The sequence below is a fragment of the Saccopteryx leptura genome, chromosome 10 (assembly GCF_036850995.1).
Source record: "Saccopteryx leptura isolate mSacLep1 chromosome 10, mSacLep1_pri_phased_curated, whole genome shotgun sequence".
In the NCBI taxonomy this organism is placed as follows: Eukaryota; Metazoa; Chordata; class Mammalia; order Chiroptera; family Emballonuridae; genus Saccopteryx; species Saccopteryx leptura.
In genome coordinates this window covers 4,124,051-4,138,757 of record NC_089512.1, presented here as the reverse complement: position 1 = coordinate 4,138,757, position 14,707 = coordinate 4,124,051, and the positions used below count along the sequence as shown (strand labels likewise).

At 50.5% G+C, this 14,707-nt stretch overlaps 1 protein-coding gene across 1 annotated transcript in view; it reads right to left on the bottom strand.

Moving 5' to 3' along the window:
- ITPR1 (inositol 1,4,5-trisphosphate receptor type 1) overlaps positions 1–9,982 on the bottom strand; it is a 307,579-nt gene extending 297,597 nt beyond the window's left edge. Inside the window, exons 1-2 of the mRNA XM_066351689.1 lie at positions 9,751–9,982; positions 8,780–8,855 (exon numbers count right to left, since the gene is read on the bottom strand). The gene's annotated coding sequence lies outside the window, so the exon portion shown is untranslated. The remainder of the gene's footprint in view (positions 1–8,779; positions 8,856–9,750) is intronic.
- Between the last annotated feature and the right edge of the window lie 4,725 nt (positions 9,983–14,707).

The following is a 14,707-nucleotide window of genomic DNA, read 5'->3' as shown; positions in this document are numbered from 1 at the left end:
CAACCGGCCAGGGCTGAGGACAATGCTTCTTAAACTTTGGATTGCAACACACAGTAAGAAACAACCCAACACTCACGGTGTATCTGTGTACATGCACTAGCTAGGCACAGACAGAATGAGAGAGTTTGTTGTGATGCACACAGTTCTTTTCAAGTATTCAAGTGATCTTCTTTGACATTTTCTATTCTAGTCCACGTCATTTAAAAAAATCCATGGATCAAGGCCCACTCAACTGATGTCACGATCTCTCAGTGGGTTGCCACAGGGTCTGAACAACCTGGATGTAGTAGACAAGAGTGACCTCCTCTGTGTCTCAGCCTCCATGAGCAAACGCTAAAACTGAGACCAAACGGAAGAGGTAAAGAGTTTGTTCAGAAACCCTTCTAGAAGGCAAGGGTGTGTCAACTGTCTTTCGGGAAAGCTTTCATTCAAAATATTCAGGTTGTAAGTTTTCTTCACTTTAATTTGTTTTCTGACACTACACGAGAAGGACAAGATTACATATCTGGCCCCAAGCAGAGGTCTCTAAATAGCAAATCCCACTCACAAGAATGAGGGGCGCTGGAGAAGAGGCTGGTCACAGATCTGGGATGAGAAACACAGGTAAACCTGGAACATACTGTCAAACAAAAAGCAAGAAGGCAACCGAAGACAACTAGGGTTGTGTCTTTTGAACCAACTTAAATAGTCTTTCTCTCACTGAACAAAGATGGACAAACAATCTGAACATCAACAGGGAGAATCACACAAAGTGAAATGTTTAAATGTTTAAATCCATGAGTTCATAATGATACTAACAACAACAACAACAAAAATACCCATTGGTCATCTTGGTATACAGTTTCTCAACAATGGCACTGATGATATTTTGGATAATTCGGGGCAGGGAGGTCTATGCAGTGAATTACAGACTGCTATGCAGTGAATAGCAGACCTGGACTAACCATTGGGTGACATTAGCACTGTCCCCAGATGTGAAACCAAAAAGGTCCTCAGACATTGCCCAGTATCTCCCAGTGGAGAACCATTTCTAGGGGTCGGGCTAGAGAATCATCAACTCCTTATTTCTGAAAACTAGTAAAACACAGAGAGACAGAGTGAAGTACAGATCCTGTCTTTCTTACACAAACTATTATCCCACCGAACCGAGAACTCAGTGGAGATTTATTTTCATCAAATCTCCCGGCTACTAAATGAAGAAGGAAAAACAGAATTAAGGGTTTTGCAACTACAAGTGAACTTAATGGCTGAGACAATGAGCATCAGGGGTCACCAGCCGCAGAAGAAGACACATCTGGGCATATCCCGTATCATGCATGGCCCTCAGCGAAGTTCACAAAACAGACCAGCCAAAAAAAGGAGAGCCGGACTCTGATCAAGCCTCTGCCTCCACATCTAGCTACCAGACTACGGTAAAAACAGGGGACAGAGGAACACGTTCAGTGATACCACACTGCTGCAGTCAGCAGAATCCAAACTGTGGGAAAATACATCACCCGGTTCTTCAATGAGAACCCCCCTCCCAAAAAAAATGCATGGAAAAAGGGAGGTGTGATAGGAAATACAGTCATTAAAAGACACATCAATCATCCATTTTGCTCCTTTTGAAAAACCCAAAACATTTATTTATTCAATTTTAGTAAGAGAGGAGGGGGGGAGAGACAGAGAGAGAGAGAGAGAGAGAGAGAGATACACACACAACCAACTGAGCTATTGGGCCAGGGCACATCAATCATTTGTAATGTATCAACCTTATTAGAATCCTAATTCAAACCATTAAATATGCATATATATTTTGTTTTTCTTCTTTCCCAAGTGAGAGGAGGTGAGAAAGACTCCTGCATGCACCCCAGCTGGCATTGACCTAGCAACCCCCGTCCAGGGCTGATACCATGTCCATCTGGGGCCACGCTCACACCTGAGGTGAAGACTCCACAGAGCAATCCTCAGCACCCAGGGCTGATGCGCCTGAACCAATCGAGCCATGGCTGTGTGTGTGTGGGGGGGGGGGGGGGTGGAGAAGCGGACGGGCGCTTCTCCTGTGTGCCCTGGCTGGAAATCGAACTACATATATGTATTTTTAAGTATATATCAAGGAAGTGAAAACACAGACTTGATTCTTTCCCAGGGGAAGTTTTTTTTCCTTGAAATGGATAATAGTATCGTGATTGCGTATTTTAGAAAAGAATCCCAATTCTACAGATACCTACTAAAACACAGATGAATTCGTATGTCTGGGATTTGCATCAAAGTCACCCAGACGAAAAGTAGAGTTGAGGACCCCGGTGAAACAAGATCGGCCATGAACTCGAACCGTGGGGACAGAGATGAGTCAAGAGGGGTCCATAATACGCACTCGGACCTCAGGATCACAGACGCTGCTCCGCTCCGCCTGGCCTCACCCTACCTCACGGCTTCAGTTTACTTTGAAGAACAAATGAGAAACTCTATACATCAAAGGAATGATGACTAGGATTGATCCCTGTAATAAGACAGCTAACACTTGAGTAGTGCTTTCTCTTCCATTTATTTTTGTTTGTTTGTTTTTTAAAGTATAAACTGAACGAGGAAACCTGGACTCTCGTGATGGAGAGGGAAGCTGAACGGCATCCTTACTTCACCCCCAGGATTCCGTACCCCTCCTCGCTCGGACGGAACCCCATCAAAGGTACAGCCACCTCTGGGACGATAAAAACAAAGCTGTCTACTTATTAACAAGAATAATGTTCAAGAGACAGAGGAAAAGGCAAGCTACCGAACAGGAGGTGCTGCAGGACTTCCTTTCTATGAAATGTAAATATACAGAATCTGATACACGTATACAGAGGGAGAAAGTCTGACACCCTCATCTCGGACAGGGGGGTTGGGGGTGACCGGTTTCGTTTTGTTGCTTATCTTTAGCTCCAGCTGTTTTACGAGAACTGAACAGGTGCATTTCGTGCAGTAAGCAACAAAACGCACGTTTGTTGTGAGTGTGTAGAGGCCTAGGGGTCCACCTCGGTTATGGGAAAGAACCACTGGTCTTGAACTTCACATTCCTCAAGGGTGGGGTGAGGCGGCAGAGCCCCGGGTCCTCCTTGTGCATGCAGCTCCCCCAGGCCCTGGGCAGACAGAGGGCGCGGGTTCATGTTGAAGATGAACCGTACGAACATCTTTAGGGTCTTACAGTGTGTCGTCCCCACCAACTGTAGGCTTCGCCTCTTTATCACTTGCCAACGGCAGTGAGTTAGCATCCCCGATAAGTCATGCACTGAACCAGACAGTCTAGAAACCTGGGTTTCACCCCCCCCATCAAGTTCCAACCTGCTTTGTGATCTTGACATCCTCACCGGGCTCTCCAGAAAGGACGGCACAGTTTGGTGATGGTGAGAACCACACTGAGAATTCTGTGAGCGTTTAGAAGTCCTCCCCTCCACCCCCGGGGAAATAAATCACTGCTGACCTGCAGAACCTGCATGATGTGACCTCCATTCCCCCTCCGGTCTCAATGCCCGGCCCTCTCTCAGCTGCAGCCACCCTGGTCTCCTCAACCTTCCCCGACAGGTCACACCTGCCCCAATCTCAGGGCCTTTGCACCTGCTGTTCTGGCCTCTTGAAACATCCTTTTGCCCAGATATCTACACGGCTCACCACTCGCTCCTTCAGATCTCTGCTCGAATGCACTGGATAAAAACACCCTTCCCTGGTCCCAGTCCTCACCTGAGTATTCATTTATTCCCTCACCTGTTTTCTGTTGTTGTTGTCATCATTGTTTGTTTATTAGTGATAACATAGGCACACATAAAACTTACCATCTTAACCACTTTTAAGTGTATAAAGTCAGTGGCATTAAATACATTCACACTGTGCAACCATCACACCACCCATTTCCAGAACGTTTTCCATCTTCCCTGAAGCAAACTCTGTGTCCCTTAAATTCCTCATTCCTCCTCCCCCAACAACCACGACAGGAAAGTCCCCAGGTTACGAATGAGATAGGTTCTGTAGGTTTGAAAATGTTTAGGCTTAACAGGCACAGAAAGGTAAAAATAAGGACTACGTTAAGACAAACATCCGAGTTGTGTTTAACAGGTGAACCTACCTGTTCCAACTTACATACAAATTCACCTTAAGAACCACCCTACAGCCCTGGCCGGTTGGCTCAGAGGTAGAGCGTCGGCCTAGCGTGCGGAGGACCCGGGTTCGATTCCCGGCCAGGGCACATAGGAGAAGCGCCCATTTGCTTCTCCACCCCTCCCCCCTCCTTCCTCTCTGTCTCTCTCTTCCCCTCCCGCAGCCGAGGCTCCATTGGAGCAAAGATGGCCCGGGCACTGGGGATGGCTCTGTGGCCTCTGCCCCAGGCGCTAGAGTGGCTCTGGTCGCAACATGGCGACCCCCAGGATGGGCAGAGCGTCGCCCCCTGGTGGGCAGAGCGTCGCCCCCTGGTGGGCGTGCCGGGTGGATCCCGGTCGGGCGCATGCGGGAGTCTGTCTGACTGTCTCTCCCCGTTTCTAGCTTCAGGAAAAAAAAAAAAAAAAAAAAAAGAACCACCCTACAGAACCTTTCTCGCGCGGAACCCGGGGACTGCCTGCATTTTACAAGCCTGTGGAGTTCCCTGCTCGGGGTACCTCACGGAACTGAAATCAGACACCACTTACTCTTTGGTGAGTGGCTGATTTTGTGGAGCACGCTGCCCTCGCGTTCCTCCCGTGCTGTAGCATTGTGTCGGGACTTCCTTCTTTAAGGCTGAGTGATATCCCATTGTATGTGTGTCCTACACTTGGTCTATCCATTCATTTATCAACGGACACTGGGGTTGCTTCCCGGCCCTGGCTCTTGTGAATAATGTTGCTATGAGTATGAGTGAACAGATATCTGTTTCAGTCCCTGCGTCCAATCCTTTCGGACATAGACCCAGGAGTGGAGTGGGACCCCCACACTGCTTCCCAGAGTGGCTGCACCATGTTGCATTCCCACCAGCAGTGCACAAAGGTCAGAGGTTCCGATTTCTCCAAATCCTCGCTGACACTGGAATCTTCTGTTCCCCCTCACTGTGCTTTATTTTTCTCCGTAACACCTTCTAACTCTTGGGAACAAGAATTTTACTGCTGTATCCCCAGGGCTTATAACACACCCTGGCACAAAGAAAACACTCAATGAAGAAATGAGGAGCCTGGCCCGTGGTGGCTCAGTGGATGAAGCATCGACCTGGAATGCTGAGGTCACTGGTTCAAAACCCCGGGCTTGCCCGGTAAAGGCACATATGAGAAGCAACTACTACGAGCTGATGCTTCCTGTTCCTCCCCACCAACCTCTTCTCTCTCTCTATCCTCTCTCAAAAATAAAAATTAAATTAAATTTTAAAAAGGCCCTGGCCGACTGGCTCAGTGGTAGAATGTCAGCCCAGTGTGTGAATATCCTGGGTTCAATTCCTGGCCAGGGCACACAGGAGAAGCGCCTATCTGCTTCTCTACCCTTCCCCCTCTCCTTTCTCTCTGTCTCTCTCTTCCTCTCCTGCAGCCAAAGGCTCCATGGGAGCAAAGTTGGCCCAGGCACAGAGGATGGCTCCATGGCCTCCGCCTCAGGTGCTAGAATGGCTCCAGTTTCAACAGAGCAACGCCCCAGATGGGCAGAGCATCGCCCCCTGGTGGGCATGCCAGGTGGATCCCGGTTGGGCGCATGCAGGAGGGAGTCTGTCTCTCTGCCTCCCCACTGCTCACTTCAGAAAAATAAAAAAATTTTAAAAAAAGGAGTAAACACTTGAACTGTGACAACTTTAACAGCTATTAGAATTCCTTGAATTCTAACAGCTATTAGAATTTTTCACACCAAATGCCTTCAACTATATATGTCCAGCTTAGGCAAGAACCTGGACACAATTCATTCTGACATAGGTGATGGGCTCAGTGTTTTGTTTTGTTTTTCAACTCATTCTCATTAACCTCAAAACCATAGACATGGCCCCGGCCCAGTAGCTCAGTTGGTTAGAGCGTCATCTCCATGTGCCAAGGTTGAGAGATCGATCCCCGGTCAGGGCACGTGCAAGAGTCAACCAATCACAGCTTGAATAAGGGGCAGTGTTTTTTTTCTCTAAGAATACATTTTCTTAAAAAATAAGGAAAAAAAAAAAAAAAAACCAACCCCACAGACACTATGACAATTGGTAGGAATAACGGAAATTATGTTCTCCAAGTCACTACTTCAAGCCTTCATTGACTTCATCAAAGGGGCCGTGCAAAAACTTAAAACAACAAAGGTGAACTAAAAAAAACTGCAGGCACTTCCAGTTACTCAAGGGCCTGCGAATGCAACATGTTTTATCTTAAAAGAGCAAACCACCAGCAAGCAAGATGGGGCACTGGCCCCGTGTAGACTCCTTAATTAGTCGGATCCGAGGACAGCTTGACCCAGAAACCTAACTCCAGGCCCACTTTTCATCTTGGGGGTTTTCTTTTTCTGCTGTCCCCGATTAGGTGTTTGTTGTTTCACATTGGTTTGTTTTGAAAGAGCTGCTTGCAAAGAAATCAGAGTTTCCCTAAGACCATTATAAAGGAGCCTAAGAGCCATGTGATTGTTTTTCCCTCTGGAAGTGGGTTGGTTAGGACACCATCGGATTAAAGGTCTCCTTCCTCTCCCTCACTTTCAGACCCTGGTCTTCCTCAGCTGAAAGCATTTTGAGGAAAAAGGCAACAGATGTGTCTTGCCGAGTTCTCCTATGTCCTCTCCTCTGAGCGACCACCCCACCTCTTGTTCCTGCAGAAAGATGCCGGTTCCCACCAGAAGGCACCGCTCTGGGGAAATGGGCGACACTTTGTTGACCCCAGCAATGTCCACGGGGCTCAAAGTGGAGGCCAGGAGTAATTCATGTAGAGCGTGACGAACTCTCCTGCCCGATAAGGAAATCTTGACAGGCTACTCTGTTCTTATTTGAATTACTCAAAGAGCAGATCGTACTTTCTACGCGCACTCTCTCTCTCTCTCTCTCTCTCTCACACACACACACACACACACACACAGAAGAAAGGAAAGAGTAAAGGCTACTGCACAACTGGCCACGAAGCAAACGGAGAGGTCTATGAAAGGGATTCAACATTTCACGGTTCGGGCTCACTGGGGTGTAAACTCTCAGATTATTCAGACGGGGGCAGGCCTGACTCTTTTTCACCTGCTCACAGGTCTTCACGCAGATGACCAAGATGGATTTCAGGTACGAGAGGAACCCGAGGCGGAATTCAGACAACGCTCCTCTTTTCTTCCTCCTCGTGGTTTGAGTTCTTTCGCTCTCATTCAGGCTTCCAGCATACGACTTTCCAAAACAAACGAACACCTCCTCAAACATCCACCCTCTGTTCTCCCCACCTGTGGCTACCTCGTTTCCTTCTGATGCCAGGCTGAGCATTGTTCATTCACCGGTGGTGGAACACAAGCAAGGTTTATTTCATCAACATGTTCCTCGCTGCTCCCTCACCAGAGCCCCCACCACCACCAGACTCAGGTGGGGGGGGGGCACAGCACAGCCCCAGCCGGGGTCATCCCTGGCTTCTGCTGTGTACCAGCTCCCGGGCCTGTATCTCACTCTCTGCACCTCCTTTCCTCTCCCGCGCCTGACTCCCGGGCTTTCTGTGACGGATGGTCCTGACTTGGCTCACGAGTACTTACTATGTAGGTATTATTATTGTTAGCAACCAGTTGAAGAAGGCTCTTGGGACCGGTTTTTCCTGGTCTGAGCGGTTTCCCTGCCGGCTCAGAGGAGGAGGACTGAACCCAGTCTCGGCCTTCTGAGTGCCCACTGGAGCCACGCGAGGCCCTGAACTCCCAGAAGGAACCGCCTCACACATCCAAACGCTTCCCAATCCACCCACACTCTGAGGATCTTATCAACAGGAAACAAAAGTACCCTACTACTATAATGAAGTGTCTGGCCTTTCTTTTCTAATTAGAAAAGCCCAAAGATTGTAGCCCAGGGAACAGCTAAATATTTAGAATGTGAAAGAAGTGACCAAGACCCGGCCTCCCACCCTGTTATCCTGTTGTTTACCCGGTTTCTGACCATTTTGGAAGAAAAACCTCGGATGGCCGAATCTGCGGCAATGGGGATGTACGTGTACAAAGGCAGTCCAACTATTTGGGGGCGGGGGGGGGGGGAATAAGAGCTGCTTGTGTTTACAGATAAATACTGCCCTCAGCTCCTAGCCTGGGAAGGTATCTAACCACAGGGACCCATCAGTCTGCTTGACACTCAAACCAATGGCTTCAGGCAACGGCTGGATGCTGCTAATCTTCTGCCTCAAGAACTAACTTCCCTTTTTGAAAGTTCTAACTCTTTCCCTGTGCCAGTAGCCACTTTCATTTCTTGCCACCCACCTATTCGGATCAAACACACATCACCCTCAGGAAAAAGGAGAAGGGACTATTTTTGAAAGACAGAGCCGTCAAAGTTTGCCTCCACATCCTGGCGGCTGAAATGCAGCACACCCTCCTCCTTCAGAATCTAAGCCATCAGGATGCCCTCCGGCGAGATCAGTGCCCAGGCCACCAACAGGCACCCCAGTTATTATTGTTCCAGGTAATAATGGCCTCCTCCCCTCCTCTCCTAAACCTTCAGGCCGGCCCCCCAGGGGGGTCTCACCTGCTCTCTAAAGACCCTGTCAAGTTTTGGAGACTGAGCCATGGAGTTTTCTTTCTTTTTCTCTTCCCCCCCCCCCCCCATCTCCGCAGCTCTTTCGAGTGGACTTAAAACAGGCCTAGGACAGAACTCATTACCGCTCACAGCCTGAGCGCTCAGGCTTGTCACACTCACCTGACCCTCGTCAGGCACTCGGTCGCCAAATCCCGCCCAGCCAGGGGTGCGAATCCAACTCCTCTGTGGTCAGCTCCTGAGGATTTAGAAAGGAGACTGCGTGAGACCACGAAGGTGGGTCGCTAAAAGAAGTGCTCCGGCTTCCCCACCTTCCACCTCCTTTTAACCTCCTTCCTGGAGAGACGCCCCCACCGCCACCACCACACACACACCCGACCCCACCCCCCACCCCAGCTGACTGGCAGGTCGGGGGATCACGTGGGCGAAGAGTCTAGGTAACTTCGCACATTCACTTCCAGTGTGCCACCGACGAGGGAGGCCAGATAGATGCACTGCCCCGGCCCGGTGGCCGGGCTGGGACCAAGGGAAGCGCTCGGCGGCTCCGGCTCCGCAAGCACTTGCTTCCCGCAGCGGGGGCCGAGCGCATCGCCACCCGCATCCCCATTGGGCGCGAGCTCCGTCCGCACTTCATTCCCCGCCGCTCCCCGGGTGTTCTTCCGTTTCTGAAAGCCCTCCCCACCGGGGCCCCCACACAGGCACGATTCTCCCAACCGTGCAGCTCCAGCCGGGGCTACGTTTGGAGAAAGACGGTTTCCGGGAGCGGACTCGCATAGGACACCCCCACAACACCCCCCCACACACACACACAAATAAAAAACAACCTATTTCCTGCAGCTGCTGCAACAGTTTCCAACTTGGGGGAATGCCATTCCAGTCCAAAATGGGTAGCCCTCAAAAAGCCAGTCACTGAAGTCAAGAATGTTTGGGGGATTTTTTTAACCTCAATAATAATAATAAGAAGAAGAAGAAGAAGAAGAAGAAGAAGGAGAATGCCCATAGTCAAAGAACCCCACAAATGCCTGCAAGTGTGCTTGCAGATCCACCAAGAACTCCCAGAGAGCCGGGCAAAAACTTGTGCGACCTGGGGATAATCCAACTCCCCGCGCCCTCAGCCCGGCCCCAGCCGCTACCTTGGTGCCCGGGGAGCCACGCCGGTTTGGGGGAGCCGGGCGAGGAGAGGGGTCAGCAGCCGCTGGGTAATCCCATGCTCGCGAAGCGGGAGCTCGTTCCGTTAGGATGGAAGCGGAACACCCACACCTCCTCTCGGCGTGGCTTTCTCTCTCCACCCTCTCTGCCTCCTCCTCCTCCTCCACCTCCTCCTCCTCCTCTCCTCCCACCCCAGCGAGCCTGAGGAAGCTTCAGCAGCACAGCCACATGGTTACTGCACTTTGAAGCGGTTCCCGGCGCCTTATATAGGCCGGGAAGCTCCTTGGGCAATGTAGTCCAAGGCCGGGGTCGCGGAGGCGCCTGGGGCTACGGGACGGACTACAAGTCCCAGAATCCCTTGGGCCCGCTGGGCTCTAAATAGACCCGCGGGCGGGGGAGGGGCGTCCGGCGGGGCGTCCCGGGTGTGCACCCGGGGTCCTCGACCCGGAGCCGGCCGGGGTTTGGTGCCCTCCACCCAAAGCCACCCCTGGGAGGCGCCCCCAACCTTTGGAGACCCTCCTTTTCCCCACCTGGCCCCCTTTCCCTTGAGTTCAGGTGTCGCTGGGAGCGGGGGACCCCGGGAGCAGCTCGGATTTCTGCTTTGGGAAGTTTTCTGTTTTTGTTTTTTGTTGTTGTTTTTTTACCAGCTGGAACCCTCCCTCCGCGCGCCTGTCGTCCCGAGCCAAGAATTTCAGAAATCCAGGGCATAGAAACGCCAGTGTTTGCGGTCAAGGATTAAAGGCGCGAGGTTGTCTTTATTTAACCAGCTCGGGTTTGCGCAGAAAACTTAAGTCTGGGAGCGAAGGTCCCAGCAGGCGGGGGGCGCAGGGGCCACTTGCCGGAACCGAGCTGCGTGCGCTCGTCCGCGCCCCGCGGGACGTGGGGGGCGCGGCCTCTCCCGCCGGCGCACGAGCAGGAGCCGTGCTGTGACTTCCCAGCGCCGGGACGCGGAGGCACCAACCAAACCCAGACCGCGCGCCCTCCGTCCTGAGCCTGCTTCCCGCAGCCCCTTGGCTCCTGGGAGCTGCCGATCAAGGCTTAAACAAACCGCAAACCAGAAAAACGGGGTTTCAGAGAGGAGAAGCCTCCGGCACCGAGGTGCGCGTCCAGGCCGGGCGCCCTCGCGCGGCTGGGACCGGGGCGTCGGGGACCAGGTGGAGGTGGGTTCCAGCCCGCCGCTCAGGAGGGCCGGGGCTCCCGCTGCGGGCTGCTTCGGGCTCCGGCTTCGCCCAAGGGAGCAGGGCTGAGCTCCCTTCCTCAGTCGACGTACATTCAGTGCACAAACGTTTCCTGAGGGTCTGCTGGGTGCCAGGCGCGGTGCCAGGCCTTGGGGCAGGACGGCGAGCCAGGTCACCTCGCAGCAGCCCAGACGGGCACTGCCTGCCCCGCACGGGACCCGCTGTAACAACAGCAATAGTAATAATAACTGGGGAGGCTAAGGTTATGGAGCCCAGACCACACGCACTTTTCGTGCACCAGCGTGACTGAGTTTCAACAGACTGGAGGCATATTCTTTCATCCCTTTTTGATCGGTGCACACCCGAGGGCCCAGAGAAATCAGGTGATTTCCCAAGATGACATCGTGAGCTAAGTAGTGCAGCCTGGATTTCAGTTCCCGCCTCCAAGTGTATGCCCAGTCCCGGTCTTTGGGGAAATAGATCGGCACTGTCTCCTCTTGTAGGAGCGTCTCTGAGCCCTTCGGCAAGTCATTTGCATCTCTTGGCCTCAGTTTTGCCATAGCAGGAGAAAACCATTTGAATTCGCCTACTTTCTATCTGGATTGCTTGATGTAGAGTCAAACTAGGGGGACACTGTAGCTAATAACTATTACTGACATTTATCGGATACATGCCACGTGCCAGACAATCCTCTAAGCTCTTTATGTGCATTATCTCATCAAGTCCTATTAACGAATCGTTTCTTACTTATAGAAAGACTGAGGCACGGAGAATTTAAATAACTCCCCCCCAAGGGGCACAGGTAGGGGGGGACTCTCTGACTCTGAACCCTGCACCTCAGCTACCTCCCTCCACAGCCTCCCCAGCGCAAACGTTTGCCTCGTGTGTATTTGCTCGTATAAGTATTTTTTTATAATTTTTTTTATTTATTCATTTTTAGAGAGAGAGGAGAGAGAGAAGGGGGGAGGAGCTGGAAGCATCAACTCCCATATGTGCCTTGACCAGGCAAGCCCAGGGTTTGAACCAGTGACCTCAGCATTCCAGGCCGATGCTTTATCCACTGCGCCACCACAGGTCAGGCATCGTATAAGTATTTAATGCCAGTCCAGGAACGGGCACAGCTGTGCAGCAGGTGAAGTCTGTGTCTATTATATTCACTGTGCCCCTCCTCTCTTTCCAAACTGTCCCTGGTCACTGGGACAGTGACCCTGGTCACTCACCACACAGCCTCTGCCCAACGTCTCAGACTACCACTCGCTCTCATCAAGAAACTCCCCATCTCCTCACAACAAAGGGGTCCACACCTTCCCCTTTTCCTCTCACTTCTTTTCCCCCATGAAAACAAACCATTCCTATTAAGGATTTTTGGCTCTGCTTTTCAAACAGATTTAACGAATCAGTCTATGCCAGTCTGACAGGTACATACTTCAGGATAATGATTTCGTGTACTTCTGACTCAGAAACGCGGTGGAATTTTAACATGGGTTTTCTATAGAAAACTTGGTCTTGTTTGAGAGTGGGAATGGGGTGTTCTCACTGTGCAGTGCACACTTGACCCTGACTGGCTTCATCCACTTCAGACCACAGTTTTCTTTGAAGGCGGACAGCGTGTTCTGTCCATGCTTGCATACCTCGCCTCCCTGACCCAGCAAACCTTCGTCCACTGTCTGCAGAGGACTACATATGTGTGTGGGGGGGAAATATCTGTTCAAAGAAGGGCTTTATTCGGAGGCATGTCACGTATTTGGCAGGCTAGATGAACCTGTTTTCTGAGCGCACACATGTCTGTAGGCCACTCGTATCATAGACTGTTCCCTCCACCTGTGTGTGCGTGCATGCTCCCAGACAACATTTTGCAACTGGCATCAGCTTCTAACAGCAATTAGGTGACCAGAAAGAAGTTTCGCTTATTGTGCTGTGATGCTAAGAGGTTCTCAATGGAGATATACGATTGGTAATGAAGTATGTTATTTAAAACAAAAAAAGGACCACTGACCAACTCACTCCCCGTTATCGGTAGAGAGTGGGGTTCTTCTTCTTCTTCACTGTACATTTTTTTCCTGGAAAAATTTTCTAGACCCTTGCTTTCCAGTACACCAGCCACTAGCCATTTAGGCACTTACGCGGTAGCTCGTCCTGGGATGCGAAATAGGTCTAAAATACACATTGCATTTCAAAGACAGTATTGAAAAAAAAAAAAAAGCAAACTATCTCATTGGTCGTTTTTATTTTGACTACATGTTGCAATGATAATACTTCGGGTATGTTGGGTTAAAATGAAATAGATTATTAACATTAATTTCACCTGCTTCTTCTTTTCTTATTTAAGGCACTGCTAGGAAATGAAAAACCAGCTGTGTGCCTCATCTTACTCGCTACTGAACAGGGCTGGACTAGAAAACCGAGACTCTGACCCCTCGAGAGCCAATCCGAGATGATGACCAGCCCTGGAAATTGCCATCGGTGACTTTGCCCTTGAAATGCCCAGGCAGGGAGGTAGGGGGGCTTTGCAGAGTCAGGATAATGTCCTAGTCTGAGCAAACGACTGGAGGACGTCTGAAACCAGCACACCAGCCCACCCCCCAAGGACACTCACAAATAAAAACAGGCTCTCGACAACAGTGTGCAGCTGAAAGCTCCAACTGAATGACCTGCTTAGAAACCCACCCTCAAACACTACCCTGATTAAGAGAGCAGGCTATGCTGGAGAAACAGGGGTCACACCCAGCTGCACCCTAATACCCATGAGACTGTGGCCAGGCACTGAACCCTACATCAACTCCATTTTTTTTTTTTTTTGTAGAGTGAAGCTGACACCACTACCCAGCTGACCTCATCTGATCAAGTGAGTCATTGGACAGAAAGTGCTTTTTGCAAGCTAGCTTCAGCTGTACCATAGTCAGAGAATGCCATCAACCAACGGGGAGAAAATAGTGCCGTAACCTGACATAGCACTCGGCTCCAAACCAAACTCCAGATTATTGGGGGAGCATCGATCCCAGTTTTCTCCCGGGCAAAAAAATATTTGAATCGCCTTTGACTATCACAATGAGCCTGGAGTAGATTAATCATTAATGAATAGCTTCTCTTAATCACTCTTAAATGGCAACACGGAATAGCCAACACTGAAGTCATAGATTCCCATCTATTTTTGGGGTGCTGATGTGTTTCCTAGTGTGATAAACTACCGCGGAACATGGGAACTACCAGTAACAAGAAACAGCTATTGGACAGCCAGTCTTCCGACGCATCCCTCTGGTGATGGAGGGATGGAGTCACAGCCCTTTTTGAGGCTCTTATAAAACTCATGGACATCAATCTGCCACACTATACAACACAGATACTCGAAATTTTGGCACCAGTTCTTGGAGGTTCTTGTACCAATCCCCCAAAATCCATTCACAGGCACTCCCAGAAGACTAGATCGTATTTTAGCTGCCTCCTTCCGTGATAATATCTCTCCTAAAACAAACTCCCTGAAGATAGGGACCAGGCCCTATATTTCTGTACCATCTTTGTAACATCTAAGCTCCGCTCCGGATACAAAGTAGCTGTTTGGAATTTACTAGCTAATTGACTGTTGGGAACCCCAAGGGTGACCAGGAGAAAGGGTCCACAGACCCAGAACAGCCCTACCTGAGTTGGAAAAAGTGTCTGAGGAAGAGCAGGAGAGAGACCAGTCTGGTGGGGAGCTGGGAAAAGTGAGATGTTGCTTCTGAGCCCAGGCTCTGGCATCGTGTGTGGCCGAGAAGGCAGGAGCACG